Below are 27,884 nucleotides of genomic sequence, written 5' to 3'. Positions count from 1 at the left end.
GTATGTAATAAGATTAGCTGTGTTAGTAATCCCGATGGAATGTTCCTGTCTTCCAGCTTTGACCATAGCAAGTTCCTGTTGATGTTGTCAAACGCTGCGGCGAAGTCAATAAAACATAAGTACAAGGGCAGATTAGCTGTCTTCGAGGCGTCGATGAGGAGTGAGAGGGCCAGAATGTTTGTTGATGTGCCCAGTTCTTTTCGGAATCCTGTCTGGGTGATGGGGATTACTGCGTTTGCTTCCGACCATTCTGTGAGCTCTTCTAGTAGAAGGCCAGCATAGTATTTGGCCTCGTTATCAATTAAGGCTATTAGTCTGTAATTTTTGGGATCCTTTGCGTCGCCTTTTTTATGAATTGGTGCTAGTATCGAGCCTCTCCACGATGCAGGAATTGTTGTGGTGTCTATTACCTGTTTGAAAAGAGGTAGTAAGACCATTGTAGCAGGGTTTCCGTTCTCCCACAGAACTGTGCATAGAGATCTAGAACCTCAGTGAGTTAGGATGATCCAAAAACTCATCTCAGTGTCAGAAATCTCTTTACCTAGCTAGCTACAGTGTCTCATGGATCATTATGGAATGATCCATGTATTAGACAAACCAGAACATGATCTTTAGAATACCTCAGGAGTCGTGGAACACATGAACACTCTTTCGTTATATAATCATTTCAAACCAAAACTGAGAGTCAAAGAACACAAGTGCAAGTTTGAAATATTTATTATTCAATGCAAAGTTCTCAAACGCAGTATCTTGTATAATACCAAAATGCAGATTATAAAAATCAGAGTCAGCAGCATAGTCACTAATCCATAATAAGCAAAAGGTGCTAGCATGTTATAATGCAATTTCTATAGAAATCTGTATCACCTATATTTCGCGCACCCTATCTAGCATATTATATTATATCTAAGAAGGTCTCATCCGGGTTTTAGCAGGGCGGCCCCATACCTCTCAATGTCAGTAGGAGCAGTTCACATCAACCGCTACCAGCTCTCTTCATGCGCAGCACCAAGTGTCTGCGTTCATTCCGTGTAACTCTATCTTAAACCCGCGTAGAGCCCAAAATGTTGGCATCAACATTATTTGTGTTATGTCTAATGTGGTGCGAGGATCAAGCCTCCCAGCAACCTTGTGTTAGGTTAATTTCAGAGTGTGCAGCTCTCAGTGTGCAGACAGTTGTACCAAGTGTACCAGGCAAAGCTGATAGCATAGAAATAACATATTATTCTCAAATAAACCACCTCACCGCTTCTAGGGTGAAGGCGACAACAACAAGTATGTGTCGTGTGCAAAACTGAAGCCGAAGGAAAAAAGGCTGTTTAAACATGTAATGCACTCATGCTAACTTAACGCAATATATGTAATGAAGTATCCATATGACACCCCCCCATTGGTCCGAGCACCGTCAAACATAAGGGAAAAGGCAATAATAAACCAGATACAAAGATTGAAAGCAAAGTTCAATAATCTTGACCTAAAATAAGCTAAAAAAAATATGTGTGAATGTATATGTACGAATGCCTACAGTGGCCTCAAAATCTAAAAATTAAAAACAAAACCTTCGAACTAAAAGTCATTCGCCAGGCCTCAAAATTATGAAACGTAGGACCAGGCTGCATCAAGCCAAATGTCTGTAAGAGAGAAAAAAAAATGTTTTAAGGCACTTATCCGATATCCAAAGCCATGTGCCATGTTGACGTTATCTTCAGCGACATCACGTGCTTGAACTCTCCATCAGCTGAACACAGTTCATCAATCCAAGTCAACGAGGGGAAAGGCATTTTTCACAACAAATCACTCCTTCAGGCATGTCATGAGTGGAAAGTATATGCAAAGAAAGTCGCAACAGCCTCCAGTATGAAATCACTGCCATCATCCGAAAATAGTTCAGCAATCCAATTCAGCAATGGGAAAGAGCATACGTGCTCCTCCAGCATCGGATCCTCCTGTAACGTCAGAGGACAACTCGGTGGGTTCACCAGATCGCTGTGTGTCAGAAAGGCATCCGCCGCTGCAGAGATCTCCCATTGGCCCAGAACTCCATTTATTGCTGCCAAGGCCATAACTCTCTCGCCAGAACAGATCAACTCATGAGCCACCACGGGACGCATTAGCTGATCAAAATCGACGTCAGGAGCAGTCCTCAAGCACAGGCACAAATCAATGGCCCAATCGAACTCGCAGCTCAGGCAGTGAAACACAGGTTGGACACACGTGAAGTCGGTGAACCGAAATGACAATCTATAGGCCGTGCTTAATGCTCAAGACTATTCACTAGGGCAGAGCCGTGAGTATTCTGTACTGCACAGTTACGGCAATGCGAGTTCAAATGCCGGTAATCCAAAACCAGACGATACGAGCCGTCTGGCTTGTTAACAGTAAAAAGGGGATTATTCATTGGTGACACACACGTTTCAATTACACCTTGATATTCCAATTGTTCAAGGATAGCCGCGACTGAAGCCTTAGCTTCACGCCGTATGGGATACTGGGGTTGTGGCTGAGGCTGTGACCGTAAAGGAATCTCATGGCTAGGGGACAATTTATCCCAGCCACACTGATTTCGGTACACAGCCGGCGCAAGCGCCAGAGCCCACTCTTCTGCAAAATGCAGCGCTTCCACTCTCGGTACAGTGTGCGCGAAACTGGGGAGGATTACCTCCTCCCCTCGCGGAGCTGCGAGAACAAAAGGTGGGGGCCAGTCAGCCTCCGAAAGCAAAATGTCATACGTATCCAAAAGATTCTCCCAAAATACCCCTTTTACAGTTCGCTGCATGTCACCTTCAATTAACAGGACAATTTCAAAAAGTCTTTCAGGGGGAGCAGCATGTGTATCAGCTGTTTCGATTACAACATAAGTGTCAGTCGCTGTCACCTTCAACAGTGGACGGAGGGCCTCTCTCACTATGGTAATCTCCGCCGCGCTGTCCAGCAAGGTCAGAGCCCACGTCAGATTCCGAAGCCGCGTTCTCACTATCTGGGGCATATCGATGCGCCGTTAAGGCAGCGACTTTCTTCTTGGCAAACTGCGGTCTCTTAGGCGTAGAGTCGTCCCGCCGGTCCCCTTCACTTCGCGTGCGGGGCTGGCCACGTCCTTGCTGACCACCCCTGCCCCTGCCGCCCCCTCCACCACCGGTTGACGGAGCCGATGAGTCCTGAAAGGAACGAGGAGAGCGTTGGTCAGATTCCTGATATCTATCAGGTGATTTAATCGTAGCGCGGTCGCGTAATTCATAAACACGCTCTGACTGCGCAGGTTGTGAAGGCGCCGGACTCGAGACCTGTGTCTGTTGTTGTTGTTGCTTACCCTGATTCTGCTTTTTAGGCCAATTTTGTTTTTTGGACCTGGGCTGTCCACTTGTTTCCGAAGACTGCCCCTGGGGTTGCTTCTTTTCTTTTTCAAGAAAAACCTTCGCACCCTTAGAATTGCGGCCAACCATTTTATAAGCCGCCACAATTATTCTTGCCAGCTGACGGGGTTTCTCGGCATCGGGAATTAACGCCAGACCATTGGCCACTTGAAAGTTCACTGCATCCCCTTTTACATTGGCAAGGATAATACCGCAAACTGTCTCAAATGAACCGTTCAGGCGCATACCCAACTCAACCGCCGACTCAGGTCCGTGATCATCCTGAACACGTTTGAGGATCGCAGACAGGTTCGACACTGACGGTGTGCCAAAGCACCTCGAGTAAACCGCTGCAAATGTCTTACCCCATGTCTCACAGTCAACAAGTTCCGGGGCCAAATCTTTCGGTAAACTAAGCGTAAGAATCCGGTGTTTTTTACCCGGAGTCGTATTAGGAAACACAGCTTCCAGCTGGTCGAATTTCTCGGCAAGCCAGTAAGGAAAATCATCCTTAATGTCTGGCTTTCTGCCCATAACGGAATTCACCAAGACCGGACTTATTTTCAAGCCAGCCTGGTCTGCTCGAAGCTGCGCCCCTGCGGGGGCTGCGCCATGAATATTACGACCAATGTAATGAACAAGCGCTCTAATCACACCAACTGCGACCTCATGAAGACGCCGCAGGTCACCCACGTTACAAGTGGTGCGATTAGGATGAGGAGTAAATCCACCCAAAGCGGGCCAATTTGTGCCCGGAATGGATAAGGGACCTAACCTCGGAGCCGTTAAAGAATGGGGTAGGGCGCCACCAAACCAAACTCCGTGCTGCCAAGCGTCTATAGGTACCTCCAGTGCCCTGTACGGAGCATAAGCCGCCGGTACATCCGTGGCAGTGTATGAATGGTAGACACCCGAATTAGCGTCTATTTCCGGAAATGTCACCCAGGAATAAAACAATTCGTACGGGTACGCATGTTCCGCACTCACTACTAGAACCACAGCTAAGCCTTCCGCGGGTACATTATAACCCCGCAAGTGGTCGCGAACCGCGACTCGGCTATGCTGCGCTATTTCCACTGCCATGTTAGCACAGGAAGAAGAAAAGCTAGACAAAGAACACTTTGTAGCACAACTGGGTAGTGATTCAAAGAAACCTTTTTTAGAAGAATTCAAGCTTGAAAAGACCTATTTCAAAAACAGGTAGGTTATCCGACACCGCCGTTTACCGGAAACGGAAATGAAGGTGTCAAGGTATGAATGAAATACTACTCGAGTGTCATGAAATACGGCCAACCAATCCGTTGGGCGCCATGTAGCAGGGTTTCCGTTCTCCCACAGAACTGTGCATAGAGATCTAGAACCTCAGTGAGTTAGGATGATCCAAAAACTCATCTCAGTGTCAGAAATCTCTTTACCTAGCTAGCTACAGTGTCTCATGGATCATTATGGAATGATCCATGTATTAGACAAACCAGAACATGATCTTTAGAATACCTCAGGAGTCGTGGAACACATGAACACTCTTTCGTTATATAATCATTTCAAACCAAAACTGAGAGTCAAAGAACACAAGTGCAAGTTTGAAATATTTATTATTCAATGCAAAGTTCTCAAACGCAGTATCTTGTATAATACCAAAATGCAGATTATAAAAATCAGAGTCAGCAGCATAGTCACTAATCCATAATAAGCAAAAGGTGCTAGCATGTTATAATGCAATTTCTATAGAAATCTGTATCACCTATATTTCGCGCACCCTATCTAGCATATTATATTATATCTAAGAAGGTCTCATCCGGGTTTTAGCAGGGCGGCCCCATACCTCTCAATGTCAGTAGGAGCAGTTCACATCAACCGCTACCAGCTCTCTTCATGCGCAGCACCAAGTGTCTGCGTTCATTCCGTGTAACTCTATCTTAAACCCGCGTAGAGCCCAAAATGTTGGCATCAACATTATTTGTGTTATGTCTAATGTGGTGCGAGGATCAAGCCTCCCAGCAACCTTGTGTTAGGTTAATTTCAGAGTGTGCAGCTCTCAGTGTGCAGACAGTTGTACCAAGTGTACCAGGCAAAGCTGATAGCATAGAAATAACATATTATTCTCAAATAAACCACCTCACCGCTTCTAGGGTGAAGGCGACAACAACAAGTATGTGTCGTGTGCAAAACTGAAGCCGAAGGAAAAAAGGCTGTTTAAACATGTAATGCACTCATGCTAACTTAACGCAATATATGTAATGAAGTATCCATATGACACCCCCCCATTGGTCCGAGCACCGTCAAACATAAGGGAAAAGGCAATAATAAACCAGATACAAAGATTGAAAGCAAAGTTCAATAATCTTGACCTAAAATAAGCTAAAAAAAATATGTGTGAATGTATATGTACGAATGCCTACAGTGGCCTCAAAATCTAAAAATTAAAAACAAAACCTTCGAACTAAAAGTCATTCGCCAGGCCTCAAAATTATGAAACGTAGGACCAGGCTGCATCAAGCCAAATGTCTGTAAGAGAGAAAAAAAAATGTTTTAAGGCACTTATCCGATATCCAAAGCCATGTGCCATGTTGACGTTATCTTCAGCGACATCACGTGCTTGAACTCTCCATCAGCTGAACACAGTTCATCAATCCAAGTCAACGAGGGGAAAGGCATTTTTCACAACAAATCACTCCTTCAGGCATGTCATGAGTGGAAAGTATATGCAAAGAAAGTCGCAACAGCCTCCAGTATGAAATCACTGCCATCATCCGAAAATAGTTCAGCAATCCAATTCAGCAATGGGAAAGAGCATACGTGCTCCTCCAGCATCGGATCCTCCTGTAACGTCAGAGGACAACTCGGTGGGTTCACCAGATCGCTGTGTGTCAGAAAGGCATCCGCCGCTGCAGAGATCTCCCATTGGCCCAGAACTCCATTTATTGCTGCCAAGGCCATAACTCTCTCGCCAGAACAGATCAACTCATGAGCCACCACGGGACGCATTAGCTGATCAAAATCGACGTCAGGAGCAGTCCTCAAGCACAGGCACAAATCAATGGCCCAATCGAACTCGCAGCTCAGGCAGTGAAACACAGGTTGGACACACGTGAAGTCGGTGAACCGAAATGACAATCTATAGGCCGTGCTTAATGCTGCAAGCGGCAATGTTCCATAGTAATTGAGCATCCGATTACGGCACAGTGTCAGGAGGCGTTGAACGGCGTCTTGTGCAGGATGGGCATCCATGTTTTATGAAGAAAAACACCAACAGAATGCCTGCGGCTACAGCCAGTAACACAGGTAGTCCACCAAACAAGCTCGAAAAAATAGTGTGGAAAAACGTGGGAATGATACTAAAAACCTTTTCAAACGTAGTCACGAGGCCACTGCTGACTAACTTGAAAAAATGTGCAAGGCCGGTCGTTGAAGAAGCATTAAAAATCTGGTGTACCAGCTCGCAGAAATGAAACGGCAAATCAGTATTTAAAAGCGCCTGCACCTCTGTGCGGGTGTTGGCTATGTGAAGGACATAAGTTTCCCGGGCCGAACTCAGGGTCACTTGTTTTTGAGACAAAAGGGCCCTTATTCTGCTTAAACCATTGAATTTTGCTTCCAAGGTTAGAATCCGTGGCCAGATGGAGACATCTGAAGAACCATGCGTGGGTGGGTATAGAACATTCTTGCAGCACACTACACGCTCTGATACAGTTACCACATATGCCACACCAATTAATAAACCACAACATAATTCGTTGTTTAAAAGTAAATAACTTCCATTAGCTAACAATGTGAATGTGGGAACCACTGCTGGAACTGGCGTGCCTTTTAAAACACATGCTAAATTTGGGCGGTCCTGATTACAAGAACCGTGTAACTGAATGTGTCTGCATATTAATGAATGGTCAGGTGACTGTGTGCATTCCTCACCATTAAGATTCACTTCTTTCCCATCCTTCAGACATCTGTATGTGTATGGTAATGACCATGTCTCATGTAGGAATGCATTGCCTAGCGGTTCATATCGTCCTATAGCAATATATCGCATACAGTTAGTAAATTTATATAAAGGAAATGGTAATGTAATTAAACCATGAATAAGCCACGTGGCAGTAGTGGTTTCAGCAACAGAAAAAGGCAAGGATTCTAGCTTCTCAATATGCAACATAGAAAATGATGCATCACGCATTGAAAGCATGCGCTGTTTATCAGTAAGATTAAAAGGGGCAAAAAGTGATGAAACGTTCAATGAGGTCCAGGGAACTCGACCAGCCTTAATTGTCTGTAGAGTCCAGGCAAACTGCATTACAGAACGCAATTGATTTTGACCATGGTATAACGTGGACACTTCATCATGTACAATATCAACAACAGAAGAAACAATATTATCCAATGTGTAAATTCTGGAAGAAAGCGTGTTAATACTATTATCGACCACTGCAAGCACTTTTTCCAAATTGGCTTGATCAATAGCCCTCAGGCGTTTAGCTGCTTCGACTTGTGAAAATTTCCAAATTTCATTGTAAATAGCATAAATAAAGCGTTTAGACCTACCCATAGTCGGGCCTTTTATAAAATCATTTAACTCTATATTCTCATTCAACTGGGACAGATGCAGTTTTACTGCAGCTAAAGTGGAATGTTGTAACCAGTTCTGACACAATTTGCCTACTGAATAAGTTGTAACAGTGTGATCTGAGTCAAACCTGGGATCTGGCCTGATGTGTGTAAATCCTTCAGACAAACCCAAAAAACGACGTTGGCAAGAATCAGAGCTTCTTTGCCATAAAAGCCACCCATCTGGATCAAAACTGGAAATATTAAAGGAGGAATTCTGCAAAAGTGCTTGTATCTCACTTATGGACAATGTAGTGAAATTACTCCAACCTGAATATTCTTCCAAATCAGGGATAGTAGGGCTATTTAATTTTTTAGATGTAGCCAATCCAAAACATGTTGTTTGGGAAATAGTCGAATTTAAAAACAACATGTGATTCGGGATGAGACATGCACGATGCAAAGCCTCAGTGCCTTGTACCTGCCAATCTTTGGTACCCCAAACCGATTTAAGGTCTATAGCATCCTTCCATAACTCATAGCCATCCACAGATAACCTTTCTAGAAAGGACTTTGAATACAACAATTTTGTGTCAGTTAATCTAACTTTTGGCATGAATTTCTGTTTCACTTTAAAATAAAATGACTCAGGATTTGATTGATTAAAATCTGTAAAGTAAGAGTATTTTCCCAGAAACGTACTTGAGCTACCCTGCAAAGGAGTAGGGCAATGTTCCCACTGAGTGTAATTCACAGGAACCCGCCTGGAACTTGTCTTGTGCAAGAAATGATTCCCATAATGTTGGTAACAAAACAAATCACCATAATTGACAGAATCTAAATACAAATCCTCATCATCAAAGGCCGCATAATATTTCAAATCAGAGAACAATGCTTCTACGGCCTGAAGATCCCAATCATCAGAACGAATATTTTGCTTAATCACATCTCCCATGTTTACTCTAAGCACATTAGGAACATTAATAACTTCTGTGGGGCCATGTATCTGAAACCTAACCGCATCCCACACAATCCCATCAAGGACAGGCCAAGCAGTAATTTGTACTGAATGGAAGTCTCTCTTTAGTCTGTGTGCTGAATGTGAGGAGGAGTGAGGGGCCAATGTTCCATTAAGGTACCGAATTCCTGTTCTTTCTTTCACATAATGGCCATCAATCAGGCGGAAAAAATAAAACACAAAACCAATTGACATAAAAAGATAAAATGAAAATAGTATCAGCCAAATGTATGTCCAAGGTGGAACTAAAAAATGTTTTTTAAACAACGTGGCATATTTTGCAATAGTCGATGGTTTCTTTGAAAGTTCCGAATGAGAGTCAAAAGAGAATCTGGACTGGTTAGCCAAACGAGCATGTAAATCGGACATGGATAAATCAGCAGGATCTGCATAGGTCACCTCATCAATGTTAGTAACAGGAATAGTATTTAATAAAGGACTTGATATGGCAGGCATCTCGAGGGATACCTCCTGATCTGCACCAGATGTAATAGCCAGCACAGAGTGCCTCACCATGGAAGGACAGGATACAGCCGGTGTCATGCTATGAAGAATCGGCCACCCTGTGTGTCTTGACATTGTCAATAGAAATAAATCTGTTTTCTTTACGACCTGGAAGTGGTGGTAAAATGACTGTTCTTGTGCCCTTCACTCCAAGGACCCGAACCGGCGCTCGATATGAGGGACCAAACTCCTTTTTGTTATCGATCTTCTCTCGAACCAGTTCTCCAACTTGGGGTAGCCAGCCAACTACCGGGATCTGCAACGCATCATCCAACGTGGAGGGCAAGTGTTCCTTTGCAAGACTGTCTCTGGTCTTTTGTAGATCCTGTAAAACATTGCAATGTTCATCTACGTCAAAGGCCGCGGCCTGGGCCTCGCAGTCTGCACCATCAAGGTCAGGGACGTACATCTTGATACCAAAGAGCATTTCGTATGGGGTCCGCCCACCCAGAGACCTTCTAGGGAGATTATTAAGCGCACGCTGCACGCCATAGAGGTGGGTCAGCCAGTTTCTACCAGTGCCTATAACTCGGGCTGTCAAAGATTGCTTTAAGTCGCGGTTCATTCTTTCTACCACAGAATTGCCCTCAGGCCTGTAGGGGCTTGAAAACTTCACCTGTACTCCCAACGAAACCATAGCATCCTTATACGCCTTAGAGGCGAAAGCCGGACCCTGGTCCGAATGGAAAGCACCACAAGCAAAGATTCCCACAAAGACACGCAAATCCTTAATGACAGTCCGTGAATCAGCGCTGCGATGCGGCCATAACCACACAAAGCGTGTGCATGAGTCAACTGCTACTAAGATGTATTTATACGCAGTATCAGAAGAAAAAGGACCGCAGTGATCCAAATAAACACATCCAAGTGGTTTATTAGAGATGTACAACTTTGTCTGAGGCGGACGCGCAGCAGTAGAAGGCTTGATCTGCTGACAAATGTCACACATAAGGACATAATCGCGCGTCTGTTTGTACAGTCCCCGCCACCAGAATCTCTGTTGTAGCTGAGATACAGTGGCTGAGACGCCCGCATGCGCAGACGCCACACCTTCATGAGCCGCTGTAATCAGAGAAGCTCTGCGATCCGAGTTGGGAACTAGACGCTCTCCAACTTCAGGAATTTTCACATAAGGAACCTTATCGGGACTTAAGTGGTATGTGTACTTCGAAGGGAACCCCGTAGGATATTTACCTCCCTTCGCCGTGGCAGCAACAGCCGCCAAGATGTCATCATCTATTTTGCTTTTGGACCTCGTGACTGCTGCAACTAAGTATTTAGATACCGCCGACTTCGCTGCTTCATCAGCAAGCGAGTTGCCAACAGCGTGGACTCCCACGCGCTGGTGGCCGAGAGTATGAATCACAAACACGAGCGGTAGCTTTTCTTTAAGTTCCGCTACTCGGACCCAGATCATTTTATGTTTTATTGTGCTACCTTTGGAATCACGAAAATCATTCTGAATCCAAAAGAACAAGTTCTCATTGTAAGACTGGACACAGTAGTAAGAATCACTTACGATTAAAGTTGTCACACTAGGATCTGCGTACTCCAATGCAAGCATCAGAGCGCGGAGCTCTGCTAATTGTGCAGTGCAGTCCCCAAGTGTCTGCGTGTGCACGACACTGGACTCGAACACATCGTTCACCATTGCACCGACCACAATGGCGCAAGCGGAAACGTAGGCATGTTTAGAGCCATGCGCAACCTGCGCCGAACCATCCGTGTAAATGATACAGTGGAAATCCTCCAACGGCCGCATTGCTAAAGGAGCAGGATGAACAAATTCATACTGTAAATACTCCTGCGACCGTAAAGCGGCGTCAAAAATAAACGTGACATCCTGAGATGTCAAGGAAGTAGCCCACTGAATCCACCGAGGGTGCAAAGCTTTAGAATTAGGTACACTGGCTTTCGTGACCGCCTCCAAGGCAGGACACGGGGTAACAACCAACATGCGCTTTCCCTGCGACAGGGCACGTTCTTTAAGAATTGCCATCTGCACAGCTGTTAACACTTTCTCCACAGTGGAAAAACGCAGTTCAGCCGAAGTGTACAAGTGTGACTTGTAAGCAATAGGTACAGTATCCCCCTCATTAAAAGTCAGGTACGTGAAACCCACCGTCCCAGGGATAATTCTTATCACCAGGTTGGTCTGGTTATCACGGGTCTGTAAGTAGTCAGAAGTGAGCAAATCAGCCTGCAAAGACTGCAGAATGGCTGAATGCTCTGGCAGCCAGCATGATTTGGAAAAAGATGGTTGTACCAAGGCATATAAAGGCTTGATACGCTGGGCATATTCCGGAATGTATGTCCTCCCGAAATTTAAAAAACCCAGTAAAGACTGTAATTTTTTCAGCGTTGTCGGAGAGCGCAACTGCGCGCACTTCTCCAGGAAGTGAGGAGCCAATCCCTTTCCTTCATGGTTAAGTTCATAACCTAGAAACAACACTGTGTACTCCGCAATGTGTGATTTTGCAAAGTTAAACTTGTAACCCATGTCTGCAAAGTTACAAATTATGCTGTTTACTCGACACAGATGCACCCGAAGCTCGTCGTCTGTGAGATAAATGTCATCCACATACGAACATGCAACTGGATCGAAACTCTCCAAAAGAGAGACTATGCGGGCGGAAAACACTCCAGGACTATTTTTATATCCCATTGGGAGTCGTTTAAACATTTTTTGTACGCCGCCGCACGTAAAACTGGTCCATTGGGAACTTAGACCATCCAATCTATGTGCATAAAAACCATTGGAAATGTCAAGCGTGGTTTTGAACCGTTTACGCTCAAGACTATTCACTAGGGCAGAGCCGTGAGTATTCTGTACTGCACAGTTACGGCAATGCGAGTTCAAATGCCGGTAATCCAAAACCAGACGATACGAGCCGTCTGGCTTGTTAACAGTAAAAAGGGGATTATTCATTGGTGACACACACGTTTCAATTACACCTTGATATTCCAATTGTTCAAGGATAGCCGCGACTGAAGCCTTAGCTTCACGCCGTATGGGATACTGGGGTTGTGGCTGAGGCTGTGACCGTAAAGGAATCTCATGGCTAGGGGACAATTTATCCCAGCCACACTGATTTCGGTACACAGCCGGCGCAAGCGCCAGAGCCCACTCTTCTGCAAAATGCAGCGCTTCCACTCTCGGTACAGTGTGCGCGAAACTGGGGAGGATTACCTCCTCCCCTCGCGGAGCTGCGAGAACAAAAGGTGGGGGCCAGTCAGCCTCCGAAAGCAAAATGTCATACGTATCCAAAAGATTCTCCCAAAATACCCCTTTTACAGTTCGCTGCATGTCACCTTCAATTAACAGGACAATTTCAAAAAGTCTTTCAGGGGGAGCAGCATGTGTATCAGCTGTTTCGATTACAACATAAGTGTCAGTCGCTGTCACCTTCAACAGTGGACGGAGGGCCTCTCTCACTATGGTAATCTCCGCCGCGCTGTCCAGCAAGGTCAGAGCCCACGTCAGATTCCGAAGCCGCGTTCTCACTATCTGGGGCATATCGATGCGCCGTTAAGGCAGCGACTTTCTTCTTGGCAAACTGCGGTCTCTTAGGCGTAGAGTCGTCCCGCCGGTCCCCTTCACTTCGCGTGCGGGGCTGGCCACGTCCTTGCTGACCACCCCTGCCCCTGCCGCCCCCTCCACCACCGGTTGACGGAGCCGATGAGTCCTGAAAGGAACGAGGAGAGCGTTGGTCAGATTCCTGATATCTATCAGGTGATTTAATCGTAGCGCGGTCGCGTAATTCATAAACACGCTCTGACTGCGCAGGTTGTGAAGGCGCCGGACTCGAGACCTGTGTCTGTTGTTGTTGTTGCTTACCCTGATTCTGCTTTTTAGGCCAATTTTGTTTTTTGGACCTGGGCTGTCCACTTGTTTCCGAAGACTGCCCCTGGGGTTGCTTCTTTTCTTTTTCAAGAAAAACCTTCGCACCCTTAGAATTGCGGCCAACCATTTTATAAGCCGCCACAATTATTCTTGCCAGCTGACGGGGTTTCTCGGCATCGGGAATTAACGCCAGACCATTGGCCACTTGAAAGTTCACTGCATCCCCTTTTACATTGGCAAGGATAATACCGCAAACTGTCTCAAATGAACCGTTCAGGCGCATACCCAACTCAACCGCCGACTCAGGTCCGTGATCATCCTGAACACGTTTGAGGATCGCAGACAGGTTCGACACTGACGGTGTGCCAAAGCACCTCGAGTAAACCGCTGCAAATGTCTTACCCCATGTCTCACAGTCAACAAGTTCCGGGGCCAAATCTTTCGGTAAACTAAGCGTAAGAATCCGGTGTTTTTTACCCGGAGTCGTATTAGGAAACACAGCTTCCAGCTGGTCGAATTTCTCGGCAAGCCAGTAAGGAAAATCATCCTTAATGTCTGGCTTTCTGCCCATAACGGAATTCACCAAGACCGGACTTATTTTCAAGCCAGCCTGGTCTGCTCGAAGCTGCGCCCCTGCGGGGGCTGCGCCATGAATATTACGACCAATGTAATGAACAAGCGCTCTAATCACACCAACTGCGACCTCATGAAGACGCCGCAGGTCACCCACGTTACAAGTGGTGCGATTAGGATGAGGAGTAAATCCACCCAAAGCGGGCCAATTTGTGCCCGGAATGGATAAGGGACCTAACCTCGGAGCCGTTAAAGAATGGGGTAGGGCGCCACCAAACCAAACTCCGTGCTGCCAAGCGTCTATAGGTACCTCCAGTGCCCTGTACGGAGCATAAGCCGCCGGTACATCCGTGGCAGTGTATGAATGGTAGACACCCGAATTAGCGTCTATTTCCGGAAATGTCACCCAGGAATAAAACAATTCGTACGGGTACGCATGTTCCGCACTCACTACTAGAACCACAGCTAAGCCTTCCGCGGGTACATTATAACCCCGCAAGTGGTCGCGAACCGCGACTCGGCTATGCTGCGCTATTTCCACTGCCATGTTAGCACAGGAAGAAGAAAAGCTAGACAAAGAACACTTTGTAGCACAACTGGGTAGTGATTCAAAGAAACCTTTTTTAGAAGAATTCAAGCTTGAAAAGACCTATTTCAAAAACAGGTAGGTTATCCGACACCGCCGTTTACCGGAAACGGAAATGAAGGTGTCAAGGTATGAATGAAATACTACTCGAGTGTCATGAAATACGGCCAACCAATCCGTTGGGCGCCATGTAGCAGGGTTTCCGTTCTCCCACAGAACTGTGCATAGAGATCTAGAACCTCAGTGAGTTAGGATGATCCAAAAACTCATCTCAGTGTCAGAAATCTCTTTACCTAGCTAGCTACAGTGTCTCATGGATCATTATGGAATGATCCATGTATTAGACAAACCAGAACATGATCTTTAGAATACCTCAGGAGTCGTGGAACACATGAACACTCTTTCGTTATATAATCATTTCAAACCAAAACTGAGAGTCAAAGAACACAAGTGCAAGTTTGAAATATTTATTATTCAATGCAAAGTTCTCAAACGCAGTATCTTGTATAATACCAAAATGCAGATTATAAAAATCAGAGTCAGCAGCATAGTCACTAATCCATAATAAGCAAAAGGTGCTAGCATGTTATAATGCAATTTCTATAGAAATCTGTATCACCTATATTTCGCGCACCCTATCTAGCATATTATATTATATCTAAGAAGGTCTCATCCGGGTTTTAGCAGGGCGGCCCCATACCTCTCAATGTCAGTAGGAGCAGTTCACATCAACCGCTACCAGCTCTCTTCATGCGCAGCACCAAGTGTCTGCGTTCATTCCGTGTAACTCTATCTTAAACCCGCGTAGAGCCCAAAATGTTGGCATCAACATTATTTGTGTTATGTCTAATGTGGTGCGAGGATCAAGCCTCCCAGCAACCTTGTGTTAGGTTAATTTCAGAGTGTGCAGCTCTCAGTGTGCAGACAGTTGTACCAAGTGTACCAGGCAAAGCTGATAGCATAGAAATAACATATTATTCTCAAATAAACCACCTCACCGCTTCTAGGGTGAAGGCGACAACAACAAGTATGTGTCGTGTGCAAAACTGAAGCCGAAGGAAAAAAGGCTGTTTAAACATGTAATGCACTCATGCTAACTTAACGCAATATATGTAATGAAGTATCCATATGACACCATAGCCCAATATTCTGGGTTTTGTTTGTAGAGAATTGGCAGTATCCCGTTGGGGCCTGGTGCTCCCTCTGCTTTTCCTTTAACGATCCTGCTTATAATTTGTTTTTCGGTAGGATTTAATGCAGTAATGTCCTGTTTTGGGGGCCCAGCTCGAGTTTTTCTGCCCTTCTCTGGTCGTCTGTTTGTTGCCGGCTCTTTTGCTGTGTTGAAGTGGGCCTGAAGGTAGTTGGACCAGGCATCTTCAGTTAAGTAGGAGTCTATGCTAGTGTTTCTAGAATACTGGAGTTTGTTGACGGTCTTCCAGAATCTACCGCTCGTGTTGATTCCTTTTGCGTCATGTAGAAGTCTGGCCCATAACTCATCCTCTGCTTCCCTTTTTTCGTGCCATATTAGTCTTTTTTTACTCTGTTTTAGTTTTTGCAGTTCCTTTTGTATTATGGTGTTAGGTCCGTCTCGATGTAATTTCCGCAGTAGTTTGTTGATGTTTCTTTTCAGATGCTTGATCTTGGCGTTTTGCTTTGTAGCCTTGTAGTGGTTTCCGGTTGATTCCGACATCTTTGTCTGTATGTTGCTGTTTCTATATTCCTTGTTTATGTGACTCTTTGGTTTCCTGGTGTGTGCCTGTCCAAGGCTGCTCGTGAATTGCTCCCAGGCGCTTAACTGATCGGGCTGATTTGTGATAATCTTTTCCCACCGGCTTTTTGCGTCCGTTGTGAAGCTTTCCAGGTTTGTTGTGTTGCATTTTATTCTTTTCTGTGCCATCGTCAGCGAACAACCTACATTTATTGCTGGTAAGGTTGTCGCGGCCCCCTGGAAGTTAAGGCTAAATTCTTGCGGCTGATGATCACTGACTGACATTGTGCCTATTCGGAAGTCCGTGATATACCCAAAGAGTTGAAGAGATGAGAATGTGTAGTCTAGGATCGAGCTGACAGATGAGTTATGAAAGGTGGCTGTCGGGGGGATATCGTTTGTGAAGCGACCATTTAGCGCTGCCAGGTTATGATGTTCTAGGTCCTTTACACTAGTCCTTGACAGCCGATTTTGTTTGTCCCATTTACTTATTGCTTGTTGTGGGATGTTCCATGCTCGGAACTGGTCCTCCAGACATGTATCCCTAGTTTGAAACCCTCCCAGGAACACATTAAAGTCCCCTGTTACTATAAGGTTGGGGGTTTCCGCTTCTGCCAATGTTTTTGAGATTTCTTCCATCAAGAGGTTCTGAGGGGGGGCAGAACAATTACCTATAAGGGTTCTGACCCTGGTTCAATTATAGACTATATCTTTCTGTCCCCAGTCATTTTACATAGGGTTGTTTCCTATAGAGAAATTGTCTCCCCATATAGTGATCATAACCCTGTGTTGCTCGAGGCGACTTGGGGCGATTCCATGGGTCCTAAGTCCTGCCCTGCCCATTCAAGGCCAGCATTACGCCCGGTGGACCAAGGGAGAAGGTTGAAATGGGCAAACGCAGTGCCAGAAAACTTCTTTGCAGAATTATTTCCTAAAATCGAGGGTAATATGGTGATTTGCCAGGACCCAATGCTGCAAACTACGAAACTATGGGGCCTTTGAATCTATATGTGTACAAATTTCTAAAGATCTAACGGCGAAATTAGGGCATGGAGGCAAAAATCATCAAAGATGGTTTGACTCAAACTGCTCAAAAGCTCATAGAGCGCTTATACAAGCCCTAAAACATAACCTGAGAGATAAGGCTGTCATTGCCTCCTTAAGGAAGGAGTATAAGTTAACTATTAAGGGCCGGAAAAATGACATTAAGAAGGCTGCTTGGGAAAAACTACTCTTAACTGATGTATTATGCGACAGTAGCCAATTCAGGGCCACAATCAATCAGCCCTTTTTCCAGATCTAGATAACACGGTCATGGACTGTGTTATACCTGATGATAAATGGCTGTGTCCCTTTAGAGAGGTGTATGGAGATTCAGACTCGGGACCCCAAGGTTCTCCTCTGGTAGTACCTGAGTCCGCCCCCTACTTTTTAATCAAGCTGAAGTAGAGAGAGCTATCTTAGAGACCTCAAAGAACAAGGCTCCTGGGCCGGATGGAGTCCCGGCCGATCTCTATAGACACTTACCAAAGCTCTGGGCCAGGGTATTAACAAACGTCTTCTCTGCTGCTAATGGCAATCTCCTCCCCTCCTCTTGGGCCACTTCAATTATTGTGCCAATCTTTAAAAAAGGTCAGCGAGACGACCCGGGGTGCTATAGACCCATTTCCCTCCTAGACTCTGCAATCAAGATACTAAGCAGAGTCCTACTGGTTAAGTTAAGGGACAGCATTGAGAGAAGTGGGGGTCTATCAAACATCCAGTATGGGTTCAGAGAGAAGAGAGGCACTTTGGAGCAATGTTCTAACTTGCACTTGTTAATCTCTAAATACACGGTAGCCAAGGAGGGGTCGCTATTTCTGACCTTTATGGACCTCTCCTCGGCCTTTGACTTAGTGAATAGGGCCAAATTGTGGGCTATCCTATTGGAGATTGGAATAGACGTGGCGCTGGTAAACTTTATGGCGTCCCTCCATCGGGAGCTATTTGCCACAGTCAGGGTCACCAAGGAGGGAAGGTGCACGAGCCGCTTTAAATCAGAGCGAGGAGTGCGCCAGGGCTGTATTTTGGCCCCCCTCCTTTTTACCATCTATAATAATGGCCTGGGAAGTTATCTGGAGGCAGTGGAGGGGGACGTTCCACGTGTAGGAGATGCAAGGATACCGGCTCTCCTATATGCGGATAATGCAGTCTTAATAGCCTGCACTGGCATGGCTCTCCAGCGTTTTTTGGAGGCATTTGGGGCGTTTATGGACCGGCTGGACTTAAAAATAAACGCGAAAAAGTCACACAAGATGGTGGTTGGTCACCAGAGAAACAAGGGCAAATCTAAAATCTACGTGTGTAAGGGTGAGGTAGTTTCTAGGGTAGCTGTCTTCCCTTACTTGGGGGTTCTCTTTGATGAGAAGGGATCGTGGGGCCCCCAAATTAAGGCAAAGAGCTTATCTGTGGCTAGATAGACCTCTGCCCTCATGGTTTTCTCAAAAAGGCTGGGGGCAAGGCCCATGGAGGCTCTTTTAAAAGTTTATAACTCCAAATGCATCCCAATCGCTATGTATGGTTCACCCTTATGGGGTTACGTGCATCATGATTTGATTCAGAGGGCGGACCACAGGTTTTTGCGATCATTATTGTCTGTCCCCGAGTCCACTCCGATCTTCTCAATCCATTTGGAGGTGGGTTTGGACCATGTTACCGATAGGCTTAATTTGGCCCCGTTAACATTTTGGTTAAAGACATGGCTTAATAAGGAATTAACCCTCAATCATGCAATCCTGATGATGTCATGTCATTAGAATACGCTAAAAAAGTGCCCTGGCTGGAATTCCTGAGAAACACCTTTGGACAGTTGGGACGTTCGGAACTCTTTTCATTACCATCCAGCATTAGGAGGGTGGATGTTAACTTGATTAAAAACCACCTTATGGACGGGGCCAGATTGGCCCGGGAGGAACGGGAATTGTTGAAACCTACAGTTAGATCACATTACATGTTATTAAATTCCCCCTCACTTGAGCCATACCTTAAGATCGTTTCCAGGCCATTCCATAGATTTTTACTATCCAAGTTCAGATTTAACCTGATCCACTTTTATTTGGGTAGTTATCAATCATGGGCCACACCAGAAGGTGGCCCACCTTGTAACTGTGATAAATTCTCAACACAAGACACCATGCACTTTAGTATTACATATGCTTATTGAATGTACAACAGATGAAAAACAGTGGCGACATGAAAGAGTGGAGGATCCGTCCAAGGACAGACCCGCCCAGCAGTGGCAAGGAAGGCTCAAACCCTATGTTTTGCGGGTTCTTCTTGGACATAAGGAAAAAATGTGTGCTGCCTATCTTGAGAGAGGCGGAACTTCATTCATGTGAGGCCGGTTCTAGTTTATCTTCAGTCCTTGAGTAGCACCCGCATCATATTCTGTGAGGCCAATTTTTTAGTGGTGGCAACTAGAATAAAGTCACATAGTGTGCCACTGAATATATCACAAAGTATTGTTTAATTAAGTGCATTGTTTGTGCGGATTATCTCTTGATCAATTGTATTGCATATGCTTAGAAGGATTTTGTATCGAATATGGAAAATTTATTTTATGCTTTAATGTATGTATGTCAATGTTTTATGCCTTTTATGATGTTCAACAAATCGAATAAAGTGAACATTAAAAAAGCACCCTATTTTGCACCTCCATTTCTTGGTCCCCCACTGTACGGATCACATCCAAACTTTTCATGACATACAGAACCTACTTTGACACTTTTTGTGGAAGATTTCATGAAGATTGATCAAAGGCGTCATTGTTTTAGGCAAATCAAAAATGCTTTGCCCATGGAAACTTGTTTCTAACTATAACTACCTACTGCGGATCGCCAGTAGGTAATAAAAAAAAACAACAGACGAAGGAGTAATCCGAAACACGTCTGTTGCATTGCTATTAAATCCAAGCAACTGCCCTATGAGTGCTGTCTTTCTATTGAAAACAAGGGAAATTGAGCTTTGATATATATATATAGTGGCTGACATGGTTGCACTTTTAAGCTAAAATAAAAGAAGAAGCACGAAAATCTAGGTCTACCTCGTCTTTGCTTGTGTGTGGCTGTTGGTCTCGTGTAGAGACGGAGGCGAGCTCTTGCAGCATATATATATATATATATATTCACACTCCAAATTTCTTTTACCCTTGCAAAAGAATGGAAAGGCACTCCACAACTCACTTTCAAGACTCTTTTAGAATGTATTCATAAATCAGAACAGGACGCGTTTCGGCATCGCGCCTTCATCTGCTGTGACTCGCGCCAAATTCATTAACAATTTAAATAAAGTTATGCATTGACGTCAATCTAATGTTCAATAAACACAGAAGAAAGACTAAACTATAAGTATACGTACTGGCCATCTTGTAGTAGGTAACTTAATACATGAATTATATGGCCATGTTTAACAAACAGACGTTATAGAGCCCTGGATGGGCAAACAAATCATTAGAGATCAATTCATTCCAGTATTCAATTATTGGACATCAATTAACATTCATTGTCAATAAAAGAGAAAATTAATGTATAATGCTTTAAATTAATCTTGCAGACTATAACAAGAAAAAGTGTTTGAAGAGCTTGGGGTAGTTTTTGTGTCTTTTGCATCTGAACTAGCCAAGATGACTGGCTAATTCTTCCCCTATGTTGAATCCTGATGGAGATTTGGTGCAGAGATCAATGATAAACCTCAACTCAAGTTTCCTCATTTGTAGTTCTCTGTTCCCTCCTCGATCTTTAAGAGGTATTTGATCCAGGCAATGAAATTTCAGGAGATTTTGGTCACTATTTTGTTTCAGTGCAAAGTGTCTTGCTACGGGGTAATTTGGGTAATTATGTTCAATTGCTCTAGCGTGTTCTAGAATTCGCTTTTTCACTGGGTGAATTGAGCTCCCCACATAGTAAAGTTTGCACGGGCATTCCAGACGATACACACAGTATGGGCTTGTGCAAGTCACTGCGAGTGGTGAAACTCGTTGTGTGTATTAAACATCCTTGACACTGTTTGATGGTTACGGTGTTTACTTGCCTGAGAGCGTGCTGGTCTGCTCCGTTGGGAATTATATATATATATATATATATATATATATATATATATATATATATATATATATATATATATATATATATATATATATATATATATATATATATATATATATATATATATATATATATATATATATATATATATATATATATATATATATATATATATATATATATATATATATATATTATTTTTTTCACTGAAAAAACCATAGGTTTCAGGGACGTTATAGTTAGTTGGACATTTCACTATTACAAAACCATGGAAATGCCGCTGTTATAGTTAGTTCAGCTAACTATAATTCACGCCCCCGCAATGAACTGCTGATGATGTCACATATTACATCATTCATGACATGGTCAGTGACATCACTGATGACATCACTGATGACATCATCCAGTGATTGTGTGTTCCTATAAAGTTTAAATATGTATTGTATTGAAGAATCAGTTGATGTATAAGTGTCTGGATGGAGGATTTATTAGGCATGTGACTGACTGTTTAAGTGAGTGATTACATGTGTCTTACTGAATGTAGGGGTAAGTGACTAAACTGCGTACCTAACGGGTATACAACACACTCTTTGCAGAGTTCTGTAACATGATGGGCTTGGAGATCAACCTAACTAATTCCAAATATATGGTCTTCAATCCCCCCAAAACCACTCTTCCAAATCCTTCCCTAAATGGTACACTCCTGGAAAGGGTGAGGATATTCGGGTATTACAATGTCAGAAAACTTTGAGAGGGGGTCACAGATGGCCAAGGCGAGACTTAGGTTAACTCAGACCGTGGGTGGGATTACGAAATTACACAGAATTCTACATTCAAGCCAGCTGCCCCTGTTGTGGAAATATATAAAGCCCAAGAAAGGGGGGCCACTCTATATGGGGCAAAACTGTTGGGGCATTGCTCTTCCTCTTACGAAAGTGAAGAACAACTTCATGAGGCAGTTACTAGACCTTCCTTGTAGCGCCCCCTAGTTCTTCTCCGTATGGATTTGGGCATGAGGGCGATTAACAAAGAGATTGTCCTTAGGCCTATTACATTCTGGCGCCGGGTGTGGGTGACTCCAAACTTGTCCTTTTACAAAGCCGAGCTCAAGGAGATCCTGTCTAGTCCAACTACTAAGAAAATACTGTGGCTTTGCCACATAAGAGATATCTTTTCTAGGCTAGGCAGGAAGGACCTCTGGAAAACAGCTGAGATATCATGTCCATCGATTTCCAGGCTGGATCTAGTGCAACACTAGATGTCTAACTTAATGTCCCTACAGGAAAGCATAACTGCTGGCCGGATGTCAGAAGAGTTCCTATAAGTAAAGGATGTATACAGTAAAGAACAACTCCTGGATGTGATCTATCCCCCACTTGCCAGGAAATTGTACAGACCGCTTAGGTCAGGCGGAATGGGCACGCTTGTGACCCACCGCTATAGGAGAGTAAAAATGGGAGGTCGGTCCTTAAGAGTGGCGGCGGCGATAGGCTGGAACAAACTTCCCACCAGTCTCCGCCTGGAGCCATCTGAAACCAAATTCCGCCATCAACTGAAAACACACCTGTTCTCCTTGTAAGTCTACATTAGTGTTTCTGGCCATGTACTGACCTCTCCTCTGGCTAGCTCCTTCTCTCTTTAGCGCGGGGACACGCCGGGATGGCGTAACCATAGCGCTTTATAAATGTCTTTATTATTATTATATTACAATTTAGACATGGGAACCTTCCACTAATGAGCCACACTAGCAAATGGGCGACACAGAACAGGGGAGATTGTCCAGCGTGCAATTACAGGGTAGAGTCTGAAATCCATGTATTGTTTTTCTGACCTGCATACCACCTGCCTTGCAAACGTTGGTTAATTCAAATATGTAGAAATCTAGGGTTTGGGCTTTGCTTAGAGGCCTACCCAGTCTTGAAATATGATACCCACCCTCCAATCGTATTCGCTGTATCACGCTTTTTAAACACTATGTGGTCCATGCGGCGGGGCTTCCTAAAGTAACATTCTGGGATGTTTTACATAATGAAACTGTAAAAGGTCACAACAGGGTTCAGCAAATAGGTAACCTTGCCTCAGCCTTCCGTTTTACTCATTGTTTTTAATTATGATTATTTTAGTCTGTCATTAACCCAATGGTAGCTTTTTAATTGATTTTAAAAGAAGTGGAGGTGCCTATTTAGAATTTGCGTGACTTTAGATATATGATTGCGAGTGTGAAAAAATTAAATTTTTGTAATGTCTACAGTGTTTTTGTAATTATGCTCTTTTATGGTCCTAGTGGCCAAAATAAAGTTATTGACTGACTGACTGACTAAACTGTGTGAATGTCTCTATCAGTCTGTCTGTTGTTGTATAAGCTGCTGCATGGGTTGGTCAGTAGCTACATGAGTGTCTATATGGGTTATCGATTGGTTGCCTGAGTATATTTTAGGTGCTTGAGTGTGTGTGTGGGTGAGTGGGAGGTGTATGACTTTGTGCACAGATGTTTGAGTGGTTGCTTCACTGGGTGTATGGGTTCAAGAGTGCATGTGGAAACAGCTGTCAGGGTTGGAGTGTGTGTATGGGTGTGTTGGTGAGTGAATGGATGTCTCAATAGTACATGTCCAAGTAACTACATATGTAAAAGGCAGTGTATTTGAGAGTTGTTGTATATAAATGACTATACGTGACAGTCAGTGATTGTGAGAGTGGCTGTATGAATGAGTGTGTACTTGTATCAGTGATTGTATAAGAGAGTAAGTATGCATTTGTTTCTGTTTGTTTAAGTGATGTGGTGTGTGTATAACTGTATAGGTCAGTAAATGGAAGTGTGATTGATTATTAGCATGACTGACTAGGTGTGTGAGTAACTCTGGATGAGTGGTGGTGTGTAAATGTCTGTATAAGTGTATGAGTGCATTTGATAGTGTTGTATTAATGAGTGACTGTATGTATGAGTGATTATATGTGTCAATGAGTAGATATGTGTGTAGACCTAGGAATCAGTGAGTGCGTATGTACTAACTGGTATTGGTGTGTCGATGGTTTTGAAAAATAGTAGTCTGTATTTTGCAGTGGGTTATCAAAGGTTATATTAGAGTGTGAGGAGGTGCATCAGATATTTACGTGGATGATGTCATCAGTGATGTCATTTGAGGTGTCATCAGTGATGTCACTGACCATGTCATGAATGATGTAATATGTGACGTCATCAGCAGTGCATTGCGGGGGCGCGAGTTATATTTAGCTGAACTAACTATAACGGTTGAATTTTTATGATTTTGTAAGAGTGAACTATCCAACTAACTATAACGTTCCTGAAATTCATGTTTTTTTCAGTGAATTTCTACGTTTTTTAAATGCTAATTTCTCACTATATTGTACCTGAAATCTATATTTTTTACAGTGAATGTCAATTTTTTTTTAAATATTAATTTCTAACTATAATGTCCCTGAATCCTATGTTTTTTTCAGTGAAAATTTCAATTGTTTTGTAATCAAAAATTTGTAATTATAATATGCCTCAATCCTATGCTTTGTTCAGTAATTTTCTAAGGTTTTATAAATGCTAATTTCTAACTATAAAATCCCTATTAAGTCCCCTTGAATCCTGAAGGTCCCTGGTGGCCAAGTAGCAAACCAGGTACCTCCAGGAAGCATCACAGAGCTGCGTTACAGAGACGTGTTCCTAGGCTACGCACCTTTATACACCACGCTGCAAACGTGGCTTCTGGCGCACTGCTGCTCAGGTCCTCAGGACATAAGAGGACCTCATCGCCCCACCAGCAGTGCACCAGAAGCCAATCTTTTTTTTTTAATGCTTTTTTGGCCCTGGGGGTCCTTGTGGGACCCTCTGAGCAGGCCTAGGGGGTCTGCCCCCTTTTCTTGCTTTTTATATTTGTTTTACTGTTTTCTTGTGGCTCAGTTCTACCGAGTCACAAGATGGTTGCCAACACTTCCTGGTTTAGAGTGTTGGCAGCCAATCACAGTGAAGCTAATGCTCTGGAGGGTTCAGGAACCCACCGCTGCCCTGGTAGCTTGTCTCAATTCTGGTGAAGAATTGGCTTGGTAGTTTAGTCTGCCCTGTTCCCATGATGCACTGGGCCAGGGACAGACTGATTTGCATATAGCCAGGTTCTGAGCTGGGATGGGGCAGTGAGATAAATAACGGTGATGGATCAAGCCCTGATCTTTGGACTGGGTAAGAGTGGTCTGTTTAACTCAGACACTCTGTTCATCACCACCCCCCCTTTTCTAAATCGTTTTTGGCCACTATAGGTGTGGCAGGGTATACTCAGACATGAGTCCCTTTCTCACTGCTCCATCAGGATTCAAGCAAGCCGGGCCGAAGAAGGCTGAAATGCCAGAAACCGGTCCCCGGTAGCTTGTCTCCTTTCTGGTGAAGAATTGGCTTGGTAGTTTAGTCTGCCCTGTTCCCATGATGCACTGAGCCAGGGACAGACTGATTTGCATATAGCCAGGTTTTGAGCTGGGATGGGGCAGTGAGATAAATAACGGTGATGGATCAAGCCCTGATCTTTGGACTGGGTAAGAGATGTCTGTTTAACTCAGACACTCTGTTCATCACCACCCCCCCTTTTCTAAATCGTTTTTGGCCACTATAGGTGTGGCAGGGTATACTCAGACATGAGTCCCTTTCTCACTGCTCCATCAGGATTCAAGCAAGCCGGGCCGAAAAAGGCTGAAATGCCAGAAACCGGTCCCCGGTAGCTTGTCTCCTTTCTGGTGAAGAATTGGCTTGGTAGTTTAGTCTGCCCTGTTCCCATGATGCACTGGGCCAGGGACAGACTGATTTGCATATAGCCAGGTTCTGAGCTGGGATGGGGCAGTGAGATAAATAACGGTGATGGATCAAGCCCTGATCTTTGGACTGGGTAAGAGTGGTCTGTTTAACTCAGACACTCTGTTCATCACCACCCTCCCTTTTCTAAATCGTTTTTGGCTACTATAGGTGTGGCAGGGTATACTCAGACATGAGTCCCTTTCTCACTGCTCCATCAGGATTCAAGCAAGCCGGGCCGAAGAAGGCTGAAATGCCAGAAACCGGTCCCCGGTAGCTTGTCTCCTTTCTGGTGAAGAATTGGCTTGGTAGTTTAGTCTGCCCTGTTCCCATGATGCACTGGGCCAGGGACAGACTGATTTGCATATAGCCAGGTTCTGAGCTGGGATGGGGCAGTGAGATAAATAACGGTGATGGATCAAGCCCTGATCTTTGGACTGGGTAAGAGTGGTCTGTTTAACTCAGACACTCTGTTCATCACCACCCCCCCTTTTCTAAATCGCCCCAGATATTGTAACATTTACTTTTTCTTCTTCTAATTTCTCACGAACTAACGAACACATTTACACCTTTTAACTAAAAGTACTCTTTCTAAACTAAGGACTACCTTTTTGCCAAGTTTGGTGTAATTCAGTTCAGCAGTTCGGGCTGTAGCCTTGTCTAAAGTTTCCTATGGAACGTGTTTTGGGACCCCCTTTTTGCTCAGCCCCCGCTTGTCGAGCCACCCCAAAACTTTCAAGAAAGGAGCCGACCAGATAGGGCAACTAGTTTTGAAAATTTCACGAAGATCGGTCAATCGGCGTCAAAGTTATTAAGAAAACAAAAAACGCTTTTCCTATGGAAACTAGGTCTTAACTATAATTACCTACTGGTGACATATATTTATTTAATGATAAGGATACCTTTGTTTATGATATTTCTGTTTTTGATTTTTGGTAAAAATTTATACTTTAAACTACGATATTTGTATTCTCTATATTTGTGGATTTATTAGTTAACTAAAGGAAGACAATATTTTTGTTAACAAAGTTTATTTTCCGATATTTTTGTGTTTTGACACTGTGTGCATCGATATTATGTCAGTGATCTGAACTGAAATGACCATGGCATCTGCACTGGCATGTGGACCTCACTTCATTTCTAGAGGATGTATGTATCCTTATCATCAGTTGACCTATTATTAATATGGCAGGTCATATGGTAGTATCAGCACACATGATTTCATACTCCTCTGCCACTCACCAGTGGTTTTAGAGAAGTCACAGAAATACTGAAAACACAAAACAAAAAGGGTAGTGCCACAGTAAACTGGGAGCATTACAACAGGAAGGATTTTCAGTCTGGGCTTCAATGGATTCCAAAAGTCACAATTTCCTGGGATCCTTGATACCTGTACAAATCCTCTTCCCGCAAAATCAGAAAGGCCAATAGTACAGTGTCTACACTGTTAAGATCAAACTTACTCTGTGCACCTCCGTCCATTTGTTAGCAAGCCCAACCTTCTTTCAAAATGTAATAAAGCAGAATTATGAGAAATTGGTGAGACAGAACTTCACCTCTCATGTGCAAAAGCTCACGCAGACAATGAAAAATGAACTGTTTGCCTGCTAATATTGTAATTAAAATTGCTTTTAAAAAATGGCAACTTTGAACACTTTTTAACCCAACAAATCATTTTTAACTGGGACTCCTGCTTGTAGACCTTCTAGACTATTTAACCTATTTTAAACTGATAGTAAAATGTTTTGTGTCATAAAATGTATCTCTGAATGCTGTCCATTTATTACAGTGATGTACTAAACTTTAATAATTTTCAGTCTCCTTTTTATGTCTGCTCGATATTTCAAAATGTGATAATGTTTTGATACATTGTTAAATTGGTGCATGAATCAATTTGC

General features: G+C 43.8%; 1 long non-coding RNA gene across 1 annotated transcript in view; it reads left to right on the top strand.

The window, feature by feature from the left end:
- LOC147685299 (uncharacterized) overlaps positions 1-27,884 on the top strand; it is a 1,016,963-nt gene that overhangs the window by 673,671 nt on the left and 315,408 nt on the right. The window lies entirely within an intron of this gene.

This window comes from Lissotriton vulgaris, chromosome 10, assembly GCF_964263255.1.
Source record: "Lissotriton vulgaris chromosome 10, aLisVul1.2, whole genome shotgun sequence".
Lineage (NCBI taxonomy): Eukaryota > Metazoa > Chordata > Amphibia > Caudata > Salamandridae > Lissotriton > Lissotriton vulgaris.
Note: the sequence above shows the minus strand (reverse complement) of the source record. Positions and strands in the feature narration are given on the sequence as shown.